General features: G+C 31.8%; 1 protein-coding gene across 8 annotated transcripts in view; it reads right to left on the bottom strand.

Annotated features, from left to right (window-relative positions):
• Nucleotides 1-4,477, bottom strand: part of Cdc27 (cell division cycle protein 27) — a 147,664-nt gene extending 143,187 nt beyond the window's left edge. For all 8 annotated transcript variants that reach the window (XR_013878714.1, XR_013878716.1, XR_013878715.1 and 5 more), the window contains exon 1: nt 4,442-4,477. The gene's annotated coding sequence lies outside the window, so the exon portion shown is untranslated. The remainder of the gene's footprint in view (nt 1-4,441) is intronic.
• Nucleotides 4,478-14,905: the final 10,428 nt, after the last annotated feature.

Below are 14,905 nucleotides of genomic sequence, written 5' to 3'. Positions count from 1 at the left end.
TGACAAACCTGCTGTTCAGCGACTATCTAGTCGAGCAGGGCATTAACAGCATTGCATCAACAGCCATGGAAGAGGAGGACATTGAAGGCCTCAAAATCGCCCTTCAAGAGCCTACCTTCTAAAACTCCACCGTTATTTTAATCATTATTTTAAACAAATATTTTAATTAACCAAATTTTATATACTTTTAATAATTTATATATTTATGTACTTTTCATTGCTATATTATTAACATGTGATTTCATACTTTTCGCTTTTTATTACATTTTAAAATAAAGTTTTAATAATAATAAAATAAGAAAACAGCATCTAATACAAAAAAAAATAGGGCAAATCCCAAAGAAGAAAACACTACAATAACATTTAGAAGAAGTTAGTATGCAAAGTTATAATAGTAAAATTAAAGCACGACAGTTTTAAAAGTGAGTTCTTAGTTACCAGACAAACAGACGTAGTTATAGATATGCTACACTTCTAAGAATCCTAAGGATATAATAATAAGTTTCCTGTATATATTTAATAATGGAAACTAACCATACAGACCCTAGCTATAGAGTTGCTACTCTACTAAGAATCTTAAGGATATAATAATAAGTTTCCTGTATATATTTAATAATGGAAACTAACCATACAGACCCTAGCTATATAGTTGCTACACTACTAAGAATCCTATGGATATAATAATAAGTTTCCTGTATATATTTAATAATGGAAACTAACCATACAGACCCTAGCTATAGAGTTGCTACACTACTAAGAATCCTAAAGATATAATAATAAGTTTCCTGTATATATTTAATAATGGAAACTAACCATACAGACCCTAGCTATAGAGTTGCTACTCTACTAAGAATCTTAAGGATATAATAATAAGTTTCCTGTATATATTTAATAATGGAAACTAACCATACAGACCCTAGCTATAGAGTTGTTACACTACTAAGAATCCTAAGGATATAATAATAAGTTTCCTGTATATATTTAATAATGGAAACTAACCATACAGACCCTAGCTATAGAGATGCTACACTACTAAGAATCCTAAGGATATAATAATAAGTTTCCTGTATATATTTAATAATGGAAACTAACCATACAGACCCTAGCTATAGAGTTGCTACTCTATTAAGAATCCTAAGAATATAATAATAAGTTTCCTGTATATATTTAATACTGGAAACTAACCATACAGACCCTAGCTATATAGTTGCTACACTACTAAGAATCCTAAAGATATAATAATAAGTTTCCTGTATATATTTAATACTGGAAACTAACCATACAGACCCTAGCTATATAGTTGCTACACTACTAACAATCCTAAGGATATAATAATAAGTTTCCTGTATAATTTAATAATGGAAACTAACCATACAGACCCTAGCTATAGAGTTGCTACTCTACTAAGAATCTTAAGGATATAATAATAAGTTTCCTGTATATATTTAATAATGGAAACTAACCATATAATTAACCATATAAATTATTAATAAATTAAGGATATATAATAATAAGTTTCCTGTATATATTTAATAATGGAAACTAACCATACAGACCCTAGCTATATAGTTGCTACACTACTAAGAATCCTATGGATATAATAATAAGTTTCCTGTATATATTTAATAATGGAAACTAACCATACAGACCCTAGCTATAGAGTTGCTACTCTATTAAGAATCCTAAGAATATAATAATAAGTTTCCTGTATATATTTAATAATGGAAACTAACCATACAGACCCTAGCTATAGAGTTGCTACACTACTAAGAATCCTAAGGATATAATAATAAGTTTCCTGTATATATTTAATAATGGAAACTAACCATACAGATCATAGCTATAGAGTTGCTACACTACTAAGAATCCTAAGAATAAAACAATAAGTTTCCCGCAGAGATTTAATGATGGAAACTAACCACATGTATTTTTTATATTTTCAATAATAATAATAGGTTTTTTAACAGAGCTACTCTATAATTCTAAATGAAAACGCCTTTGTGTCCCTTTTATTAAGTAGCCCTTCTACTCAATGAATAGGGTCCAAATGTCTGACCGTTTAATACTGATTTACCACTAACTGTCAGCTACAAACGCTATTGCAAATTCTGCATTATGCAACAAAGATGACATAGGCGTCCAAGGGGGGGGGTAATGGGGCGATTACCCCCCCCAAACGAATTTGGGGGTGCCATAGGCAAACAATTTTGGGGGGGTAAATACCCCCCCCAAAATAGAAAATCTCAAACAAAAAAAATTTTTGCGCGCTTCGCGCGCATTTTTAATACTAAATTTTTGATAAAATTTAAATTACCCCCCCCCAAAATTTTACCCTTGGGGTAAATTTTGGGGGGGGGGGTAAACAAATTTTACCCCCCCCAAGCAAATTTTACCCCCGGGGTAAAAATTTTGGGGGGGGTAAAAATAATTTGCGGCGCTTTTCGCGCGCCATTTTACCCCCCCCAAAACCGAATAACCCCCCCCTTAAAAATTTTTTACCCCCCCCAAAATAAAAAGCTTGGACGCCCCTGAAAGATGATTCAACTTTTCTAATCTGTTTTGTTTTGCTCTAGGGCTTTTATCGTTCTTGATATATATATATTAGCTTACTAGCTTAATGGATTTATTAATACACTAGATTATCATGTACTCTAATAATGTGAAACTTGTTGCTGACTAAAAGAACGACCCATTCATTAATCCTTTTTACCCCATCTCCTCCCACCCTACTGGATGTACGAACTGACAAATAAATTACAAGGGGGGAAATAGCAACCGAAATTGACGACAATTTTTCCCCTGTTTCATAATATCCACGTATATTCTAAATCCATTCGCCCATGTAAAATAGAACTATTGCGTCTAATGTCTCTTAATAAAAAATCTGTTTTAAAGAAGACCACACATTAAAAAAGAGAGAGAAAGAAAGAAAGAAAATGAAAATGGAAGAAAGAAAAAAATAAACAGAGAAGGACACACAGACAGACACGGACACTTATACAGTAGATTTGTTTCTAATAAATATAGATGTATGTATGACTATGTATATATGATAATTGTATTTTGAAGGGTTGAATGTAAGTGTAAATCGATAGGATTACATAAATACTATCCACAAATATAATAAATTTGAAATAGATCTATTACTCTAGATGCCTAACCAGACACAATAATCAGTTCACTTTAAACAGAAAATTTTAACAAACATAATTCAAAAGAAGTTCAGTGTGTCCATAAGATTTTTTAAAAAAATGTACATATCCGTAAATGTGCAAAATACCATCCATACATAAGATAATTGAAGATGATTTACCTAATCTACAATAAGATTTTTTTCAGTTGATAAACATAGTTATGTGATGTGTGTCATTATTAATGTACATCAAACTGCGTTTTAATAACCAATGGTTATTAAAGACTAGAGCCATGTAGCCACAAAGACAGCCACTTTTATATTTTAATAACCAATTTTAATATTTTATTGACAAACTATTGTAAAAACATTTAAATTAAGGTTTTTTATAAATAATGATTTAAAAGATTATATAAAATGTCAAGTCATGGAAGATTTTAAAGATCCATATTTCTAGGATAGCCAGAATTGCTAAGCCATAAAACCAATGTTTTATTGGCACCATTGGCAGTGGTGCCAGTTACAGCAACAACAGAGGCAGCAACAGTAGCAGTGGCGATAGCTACACTAAACAATTTAAAGATCCAGCTATGGTAACAATTTTCTAGGCCTGATCCACAGAAAGTTAGGTTGCCTTTTTTTCACTGAACCCATATTCATCAGCCAATTGCCCATGACTTAATGTCATGAATTATTTTGTTAACCTGATTTAGGAGTTCTTCCTATGAATTCTGACATTATTTGTCTCACAGATACCTAAAAATCCTTGTCAACTCTAAATTTAACCTTGAATACTGGCAACTTTTCTGATTCCAGGTTTCAGTATATGTCAATTTCATTGGTCAAATCTTTCATTAAATCCAATGTAAATCTGTTTGTGGCCTTAGCAATATCAAGCATGGCTGCTTCCAATGCTTTAATTGTTGTTCTCATGAGGATCTCTATATGATATATTTTCAAAAGTGGTTTGTCAAATTTCATATTCTTAATCAATGTTGGCAATAATACAATCTCTGAAATCCTCACATAGTTTTCTTCTTTCATCATCAGATTTCAGAGCTTCATTAATTTCTACTGAAAAATCAAAGTTGTTACAATTTTCTTTGCAAATCTTTTCTACCTCCATCTTAAAAACTTTATCAAAATTTGAGTGAATCTTGGCAATGCTGATGTTATTAATAAGCAATTTGTTTTCTTTGAATAATTTAAAGTTAGTATGTTTTTCAACCTATTTTTAAAAAAATTACACTATTCTAAGACATGAAGATATATTTCGATTTTAGCAATCATTTTCAATTCATTTTGTCTCTTGTAGAAGTGAATCAAGCAATATTAGCTTGGTCGTTTAAGCTGAATATTTTAAACTGCATGCCATTGGAGACTCTACCTGGAGCTTGGTCAAATATGCTTCATTCTTGGCTGTATTCAGAAAAAAATCTGCTTCCTTTTCTCATCCAAATAAAAATATCTGAGGTTGTTATGAAATCCATTTCTGGATAAATTTTTATCCTCAACCCCAATCTTATCAACAAATTTCTTCATTGAATTATGATGTGTTATTAGCTGTTGGTTGGCTTTTCTTAATGTTACCCATCTTGTTACACCATGTTCTAAAAGAATACAATAATGTCGCGTTTTAGAATACATTGTAACACCTTTGTAATTACAATATGAAAAATAGCTAAAGTTACAATTTTTAGGTTTTCACATGAAATCTGTACATTTCCATACAATTCAGTATAATTTCATACATTGTGGCCACCCTGGAAGTTAACTTTTTATACCGTCAAATTTTGATGATTTTTCATGCAGTAGCCAACTGTATTTCAATACAATTTTAATGGACAATGTGGTTGGAATGTTCCTACACTGTTTTCCTATTGGTCCCTTCAAGAGATTGTACTTCTAGACTTTCTATATTTGATAAATTTCGTCAATATCTCTTTCAATGCCAGTGGAGTTATTACAATAACTTCCCTCACTCTTATTATGATCAAGAGAGAAGTTTTTAAAATATTGTTCAGGGGTCAGATGTTTCAAGGGTGTGGAATCGTGGATGGTTATAAAAAAAGAGAGAATTACACCCAAACATAAAATGATATAAATCGACAAAGACTAAGATAGTTATCTTATTCTGTGGGAATATTTTATTTAGTGGCGTAGCTACTCTATAATTGATATATTATGTACGTTCGTCACTCCATATGTACTATTTGTGAGAGAAATATCCCCCATTCACGTCCCTTTTTATGTCTTTCCCTACGCTACACTGTCGGTCAACCGCGTGCGTGCAGTAACTCGGCATGGGTCAACCAAATATGTGTAGGTACACGGCATGGGTCAACTAAATATGTGCAGCAACACATCTTATTGATTTCTCTCACACACACACACAAAATATACAGCGTTGAACTATTTTACATAACAATTTTTTTGTCTTTTTTTAAATACAATATATCAAAAAATTTTATAAGCTGCGCTACTTTAGTACTTATAAACATAATCGATCTTGTTATTAAGTAAGAATTAAGTAAAAATTGTAGTATAGCAATCATATTACATATTACATGGGAATACTAAAATTAATCCTTTCACTTCAGTTTTTAAAAAAAGTATTTCTTTTCATCAGAAAAACGTCCACTGGGTCGTAGATATCCGCAGACAACTCTATATCAAATCAACTGACTTTGAGAGTGACTGTGTCCCTAGCTTCTAAGAGGCTTTGTAATTGATGTGATATGAATGGTATAATAATTGCTTACAACTATTTTAATACTTAAATCTAGAAACAAAATAACTTAAAACCATTCTGGGACCAGTATAAACTCTCCTATAAGAGAGAACTCAGAAGTTATTGAAATCTTAAGCTACAGACATAAAACCTTAATACTTTTTGTAACAATCAATCACTAAATATGAAATTCAATCCAATCAGGGCCCACCAGTGTTAATTAGAACTAACAACAGAAAAAGAAATTAATTAAGTTGGATTGGGGTTTATAGATTGTATATTTATTTTAAAAACTGTAACTTTTCTTTGAATGGTTACTCCAATACAACTAATCTGTTCTTCTACTTCTTTCAGGGATACAGGGAGAGATCAATCCAGGATAAATTATTCTTTCCCTATTTCTTTATGTATTGAATTCTATCTGGTGAAGCTTAATTTTACTTTGACTAGCCTTAGCCCACCTTTCAAATATAATCATTGGAGCTTTTTCCAGTATGGCTTCGAAAAGAATAATATCCGCTGGATTAGAACCGGTTCTCAGCCATACTGAAAAATCATGTATAGCATCGTAAATTACAGACAGTTTTCCTGAAGACAATAACATTAAAATAAAAATCATGAAATTAATACCAGTTTTGTTAGACCGGGCCTTCGACCCGTCGGGGCTTACAAAACTGATTTTATTCCTATAATTTTTATTTCAATATCCACGGAAAGCTGTCTATAATACGATGCGATAAATTCTTTCTGGGGTGTTTAAACCTATCCCATACTCCCTGATTAATCCTGAACAGTTAATATTTCAGGGAATATTCACAAGGATAAGAAAACCAGGGATATTTCAATTCAAGATAGATTAATCTCCCTCCCCAGGCCCCAATTCTGCTCTTGTTAGTTGGAAAATTGGTTGGCAGGAAGGTGGAGATTTGAGCCCCACCCATAATATTATAGTTTAAGATTTTGCTGAGGGATTACATTATTACAAGAGCAATTTCACTTGGGATGCTAGGATTGACCGTTTGGAGTGCTAAAAATCATACCACACATTTTTACAGAAACAACAATGACAACATCCATAAAAGCGAAGCAATGAAACGGTAGGACAAACGGGCACTAACGCTTGTATAGTTTCAGAACCAAATAATAAGAATATGAATGTATAAAAGTCGAAGCAAAATTGGAAGTGAATTTGTTGAAAAACTGCTTGATACAGGATAATGTTTATGGACAATGACATACTTACATTTTTAGGACTTGATCATAGAGCTGCTAGGCTTAGAACATTATGCTTTGTTGTCCCAGGTATCAATATACCAAAAATCAGATCAATCGGATAATTAGATCACATAAAAATTTGTTGTTAAAAAAGTAAAAAAATATCATCATTTTTAAAATGGACGTACGGAAATTCTGGTAATGATTAATCGTACCTAACTATTAAAGGAATCACCATGCAAAGTTTGAAATCGATAGGACCATTCTAACATGCCTAAATCAACGAAAAAAGCTATCCATTACGGACGTACGGACGGACCGACCCTAATTATAGAAAAGCTTCGCTTTTAATAATATACAAAATGGGCTTTCCCTCAAAGTGCATATCAAGCACTGACCCCCCCCCCATCCCCACTCTTATGTTTAAATAAATTTAAAAAGGGGTGGGGTATTTTTTCAATTGCCTATACCTCCAAGGGGGGCACTAACTTAGTACTAATCAAACCTAACCTAACATAACTAAAATAAGGGTTTGGGGTTTTGGTGCTCGACAAGGGTAATTGTCAATAAGATTGTTTTCATCCATATAATGATGTTTTCTGTATAGAAAATTTGTTTATTGCATATAGGAACAAAACTCTGGGATCTAAAGGGCTAAGACAATGGAATATAAAATATAAATTGATCGTTCCCAATGATAATACACAAAATTACCTCTGTTGTTGATTGCAATTATTGGTTGAAACGTTTGAATATTCAACTTAATGAGCCAACTAATCAAAATTAAATAAAAGACCCCAAAGTTGTAAAGCCAACGAATAGGAAATCGTTATTATAAAGCTTAGGGGACTAGTGTAGTACACAGCCCTATGTCCTTTTCCACCAATAAGAAAAGTGCAGTTAATTATTTTTGTTTACAGATAACAAATATATTTAAGTCCCTAAGTGGCGAAGCAAAAACAATCACACATTTTATTTTACATTTGACAGTACAGGAATTACGTTGTTGATTTTCAGAGGTCCAGGAAAGGTTTATAACTATTTTGTGAGAGGTTACCATTACCCTCCCAGGAGAAATAGCCACTAGGTAAAATGACACCACCACACACAAAAAACATTTCTTACCTTCTCTTTTAAAACTAAAATTTAAATGGGGAAAGTCGACTCTAAAGTACCCCTAGAACCAGGGGCGAAGCCGGTTGTTAAAAGCATAAAGTATGACACGGAAACATAATTATGAATTAGATAATCAAATAGTTTCTTGAACTTAGATTTTATTGCTTTTCTAGTAATTTTGTCATGCTTTAAAGAGCAGAAGAAATTTTTATGACACATTTACAAGTAAACACCAAGCAAAGATACTCTTGGATTTTTGTTTCCATATGAGAGGAGTAAGTTTGTCTTATTTTTTTTTTAAAATTGTGAGGGGGGGGGGCGGGAGAGTCGTATTCTAGAGTTGCTACGCTTCGTTTAATTGTACTGTTCCAGGTACACACCGAGCCTAGTTATGGAAAAGCATCGTATGAGAATAATCCTTAAACTAAAGTAATAGGATCTCTGTCTGTGTGTGTTTACCGAATAATCTCGATATCAATTGAACCGATATGGTTCTACTTTACAGAGAAAACGAACATAGAAGAAATTCTGGTACTTGCTTACATGTGGTAGACTGGAGCACCGAACCCCCCCCCCCCCCCCGCTTAGTTTTGACAAAAATAAAAAATAAGGGGGGGGGGTAGTTTTTTAATGTCTGGAAAACGGCAAAGGAGGAAAAGTGCAGGGCAAGGCAAAGACTTTTTGTTCAAAACCCCCCCCTTAATTTTGAAGAAAATCAAAAATAAGGGGGGGGTAGTTTTTTCACTGTACAACACGCCAGAAAGTTGAGTGAGGTAAATCAAGTAAATCCAGTATACCAGAGGGGAAACCTTATTACAGGGATATTCATGTTTTGGGGCATAATTTCCTTATTTATCGACTGATTTTAGTAATTGATGTATCCCTGAACAGGTAGTCTTAAGGAGAATATATCAGAAGTGTATTCATGAAGACTGAGGGGGAAAGGGGGAAAAAGGGAAGGAAGGGGACAATTTCTTTACTTTTCACCATAGACTTGTTATTTATTGTCCAAATTTAGTGATTGATGTGTTTTTGGAAAGGTAATCTTTAGGGGAATACATTAGAAGTCTTTTTATAGGGAAGGGGGAATGGGGGAAAGGGGAAAAAGGGAGGGAAGGGGACTATTTCTTTACTTTTCACCATAGACTTGTTATTTATTGTCCAAATATAGTGATTGATGTATTTTTGGAAAGGTAATCTTTAGGGGAACACATTAGAAGCCTTTATATAGGGAAGGGGGATAGGGGAAAGAGGGAAAAAGGGAAGGAAGGGGACAATTTCTTTACTTTTCACCATAGACTTGTTATTTATTGTCCAAATTTAATGATCAATATATTTTTGAGGTATTTGACAAACCCTAGATACATCAAACAGTAGATGAACAATTGCTAAGCAGACAAACACTAGACACAACATAAGCTAGATATGACAAAAGCTAGAATACAACAAAGGCTAGATTTTTCTAAAAGTGACAAACAATAGAAACAGGCCTAAGGCAAATGAAAGAAAAAATCTGGCATTATCCTCTTAGGAAAATTTTGACCAATCTTAAAAATTTTGGTAACCCCCCCCCCCCCCTACAGAGTTGAATTCAATCTAAGTCTTTGCCTTGCCCTGCACTTTTTCTCCTTGCCGTTTTCCAGACATTATAGGCAAGGCAGAGATTGAAAAATTTGTTTTCAAAAAAGTAGAAAAATCAACATGTTTAAAATGGACGTACGGACATTCTGGTAATGATTATAGAGTTGCTACGCTTTCTAAATCGTACGTAACTACTACAGGAATCACCATGCAAAGTTTGAAATCGATAGGACAATTCTAACATGCCTAAATTAACGAATAAAAGCTATCCGTTACGGACGGACGGACGTACGGACCGACCCTAATTATAGAAAAGCTTCGCTTTTAAAAATTGGAGGTTGGGAAGGGGGGGGTTTGACTCTACCCCACACAAAAAAATTTTGTATACCTTTTTAAAATTTAAATAAAAATTTTTATTTTTTTAGTCAACCCCTGGGAGAAACCGTTAGTAAAATGATAAAGGTTCTCTTTATTTTAAGCATTTAAAGACCATTAAATGAAACCAAAGTATTTACCAATGTTAATTTAGAATTATGAATCATATTTACACTTGACAAAATATGTCCATAACTAGCGCATCAATTTTCACATCAATATTTTAACATTTTTCATAAAAAAAACACCTACACATCAAACAGAAAGAAAATCAAATTAAAGAAAAACTTAAAAACTAAATTTGGTTAATAAAAAAGCAAAGTTAACTAGATCCCACTGTTTACTACAGGCTATATTTTCATTTCAATTTATTAATTTAAAGATTTCAAATAACTCAATAAAAAGGATAGTGCTGTGCTGGACGTACCGAATGGACAGACGGACATTTCACAAATAAGAGTAGCAGTAACAGTCAAGTTGCTTAAGCACCAAGGTCGGACTTACGGAAAAGACTATTTACAGAAAAGCAACAATTCTAATAATCATTTATGTTAATTGTATATTTTTGCACATTAATTCTATATTTATATTTCAATTATGGTTTTGCCGAATAATATTTTCTTGGAATTTATAGTTTTATTTAATTTAAATAAAAATTAATGTCATCCTATTTTATAAAGTAATAAGCTTTTTTTGCTCCCATTACGTCAAGTGTCCCTAGAGGCCACTAGGGGCATAGTCGCTAGTATAATAAAAAGCATGTTATATAAAGCTTATCTTCCCAAATGTGAAATATCATCAAAATAATAATTTTTCAGGAACATTATGTCTTAAACAAGCTGCTTTTTTCAGAAACTAAAATCAAGAAAATCTTAGAAATAAATAGACTGTAAATAAAGATACTTACAATATCACGAAATCTTGTACTTGTGATGAGTGGACGGACGGTCATATATCCTTAGTAATAGAGCAGCTGCACTACTAACAAATCAAGTATTTAAACAATAACATTATCAATCAAAGATTTGTTATCAAAATATTAGGATTAGGTGCAGTTCACGGTATTAAAATAGAACCGGCTTATAGTGCCTAATAAAAAATGACGTCATACAATACAAATGACCAATGATAGGCCAATTTAGATTGCTATTGACCAATGGTAAAATTTATACAGTGGTCATTTGTATTGTATGACGTCATTTTTTAATGCTAAGCTGCTGAGGTAAAAAATGTTCCTGGAACCGATTATCTACAAAAATGTATTTCAGGAACATTTTACCTTGAAGTGCACCATATCCAAATATTTAAAATTATCTACAAGTTGGTCTTTAACTTATATCGACTATCTAAAGTTGAACAATACTAGTTTGAAACCAACCAATCAAAAATTAGAAAAAGTCCCCAAAGTTTTAAAGAAACCAATGAGATATCCATCTTATACCAAAAACGAATAATTTTTTTAAACAGAAAACCTATACGTGAATTTCAGCTGTCGTTGGGAGGCAACACTTTGTAAAATTGACGACCTTTTTATCTGCCCCCAATTATTATTTTAGATCTATTTCGCTTGTTTGTTATACCTTACTCCTGTGAGATATCATGTTTGTAAAACGTTCCGATACAATTTAATTTGGCGTCTAATATCCCTGACATTCCTGCATTATTAACAACTATCGGTTACGCCCCCCTAGAAGCCTCTAGGGGAGAGTCGACCAGACTCTCATTTCAATTTTAGTTTTAAAAAGAAAATGATCTTTTTTTTTAGGGGGGGGGGGGCTGGACATTTTTTCTTAGGGCGATTTCTCTTGGACATATAAAAAGCTACACAGTAAAGAAAAACCATATCAGTTCAGCGGTTAGCGAGATCCTTCATTACAATTAGACAGACAGACATCCTGTTACTTCAAATGAAACTATATTCTTATGTTGATATATTAACAGCATAATTGTTTGACAGGAAATTTTTACTTGAATGATCAAACAAATTGGTAATTTATGATCATTAAGCCTTCATTTAATTTTTCATTAAATAAATTGGCAAAATCAATACATTTATATTCTTAAGAATCATTTAGGTCTATATTTTAATGATTTCTCATATAGCATAAATATCGGGATAATTAAATTAGGAAAAAAATTCCAGTATGAATAAGTGATTAATATCCACTAGAATAAGACCGGTTCTAAGCATACTGAAAAAATATGTGTCGTTTGTATTATATCCAGTTTTCTTCCAAAGAAATCATAATATTAAAAACTAGGTTTAATCCGTGGAAAGCTGTCTATAATACAATGTTTCACACACTAAATGTGAATTTTTAACCATTCCGGGGATTTTTTTTGGAGGCAGTGAGTTTTACCTTATCAAAAATAAATTATCCTACCCCTTCGCTAATATTTTATACCCTCCCACCCTCATCAAAATAAGCTTGGACCTTATTCTATAAGGACCAACAAAATAGGAATGTTTTCAAGATATTTAAAAATTTAAGATAATACCATGAGCATGCAAAATTTCAATTAAAAAACTACCGGGTAATTTTCTAAAAATTTAATATTTCCTTTATTCCATTCTTATTGCAAGTGTGTGTGTGTGTGTGTGTTTATATATGTGTGTGTACGTGTGTATTTGTGTGTGTGTGTGTAAGGCAGATGTTCTGAAAGCGCTAATGGTTTATGAAGTGCTAATGAAAAACTTATATAAATTATCTTATATTTAATAATAATGGAAACTAGAACGATTATTTTACAAAAAACAGTTTAGGTCCTTTTTATTGCTGAAAATATATCAACAAAATAAAATATAATTATACAATGTTTTTACTAGAATATTGTTGCATAGAAATATCAGTTTTTAGTTGTAATTAAAAATTTTGAAATCAAACAAGAACCTTTCAAATGCTATATTAAGTTGGAAGTACAATGCTTCTAAAGTTAAAACTAATGAGAGAATGTGTTTATAAAACTTTGGATACCAGTATGATTTACAGTCCATTTCCCTTCCCCTCCTTGTAATTGATTATCTACTGGTGTGTACATATATGTTTTTATTTTAAATTAATTAACAAGACCATTAAAAATTGGTAAAAAAATTATTGAAACTTTTTTTGCTCATAATAATAATTTTAGAGTTACTCCTTTTCTTTTATTTTATTTAAAGGGAGTGTGAACGTAAAAATTTTTCATCTGATTATCAAATCTTAACATTTTCTATGCACATTTCACTACACTGATCAACGAAAAACGTCCTATTAACAAAAATATCCAGGAATAATGCCTTGATTTTATGGTATTTTTGCAGGGAAAAAGGAAAAAACAAGGAAAATCTGAACGTTTTTGTTTCTCATAATGTTTGTAGGGATATTTAACTTGTCATATATAGTTGAAACAATTTACTTACTGTTAAGGATTTATTTTATGATTATTTTATTGCTAATTAGTTTTTTTTTATAACGTAGTAATTAGGTAATAAAGATATTTTAAATTCCTATTATTGACAAAAAATACCTCAATGTCTACAAAGGGTTGAATCTCACAGGTTATTTAAAATAATAATATCCTCTTTTATTGTGTTGGGCAATAAATAACACACTTTGGAGAATTAGTTTACACTTTTATTAGACTGTTTATAAAGAAATATTGCACCTTTATTATTTACAAATTTGTAATTAAAGGTGGGCGAGAATTGGGCCATCTAAAGTTACTTGGATAGTAATAAAAAAACCTGTTTCTAGCTTTGTTATTGTATATGGTTTTCAATAAAAAATGTTGCTTATTTTATCAACTTCTAAGTAACTATACATTGGTTTAAAGCAAGGATTATGTTAAAAGTCAGCTTAACGGTTAGGAAAAATAGAGAACTCTGTCAAAAAGTTTAGTTTTAGCTATGGAAGGAAAAAAAGACAATTAACTGCACATTTATATAGTCCAGAAATTTTTTTCCAAATCTTAAACATAGTAAAAATCGGCGGAAAAGCCGTTTTTAAGGAAACGAGAGACAGTTTTGCCCTATATTTGAGATTATATGAATGAGATGATGTTAAGGTTTGATTATCTGATGAGAAATTTTCTCGTTCACAGTCCCTTTAAACGCACATCTAATAATTAACTTAATCATAAGCTGTGCCCCTAACCCATGGAGGTTTTAACTTGGAACTGAAAGATGCACAACAAATATCCAAGCTTATTAGGACCTCCATAAAAAGATCGTGTAATCAAGGTTTTTTGTCTCTAATATTTTGACCAAGGTTTTTTGTTGACACTAATTCAGAACTTGTGGTGTAAACGTTATTTATAAAGAAACTTTAGATTTTATTAGTACCTGTTATAATATTTTCAGAGGACATTGGACTATCTATTACACTAGTCCCCAAAGTTTTATGATAACGTTATCTAATTCGTCGGCTTAACATTGGTAACTTATTATTGAATTTTGACTGGAGTGTCCAGACGTTTCAATCATTAATTGTAATCTACAAAAGGGGAAATATTGTGTATCACCATTGGGGATGTACACCAACTTAATCGGCCATTATCTTATCCCTTTAGATACCTGTAATATATTGCATATTTATTATTAATAATAAGATATCTAATATTGCAAATTTTCTCAATAATAACCATGAATACAGTGATAACACAACGGAGAATAAATAAATCTTGCCTTTGTTAAAAAAAAGAACACTTTGATTGTTGGGAGACAAGAAAGGGTTGTGGGTTATTTTATTTTCAATTGTCCTCTCCCCTTCCTTCCT

Source organism: Acartia tonsa, chromosome 4, assembly GCF_053477335.1.
Source record: "Acartia tonsa isolate MP-2025a chromosome 4, ASM5347733v1, whole genome shotgun sequence".
NCBI lineage: Eukaryota > Metazoa > Arthropoda > Copepoda > Calanoida > Acartiidae > Acartia > Acartia tonsa.
This window is presented reverse-complemented; position numbering and strand designations above follow the sequence as displayed.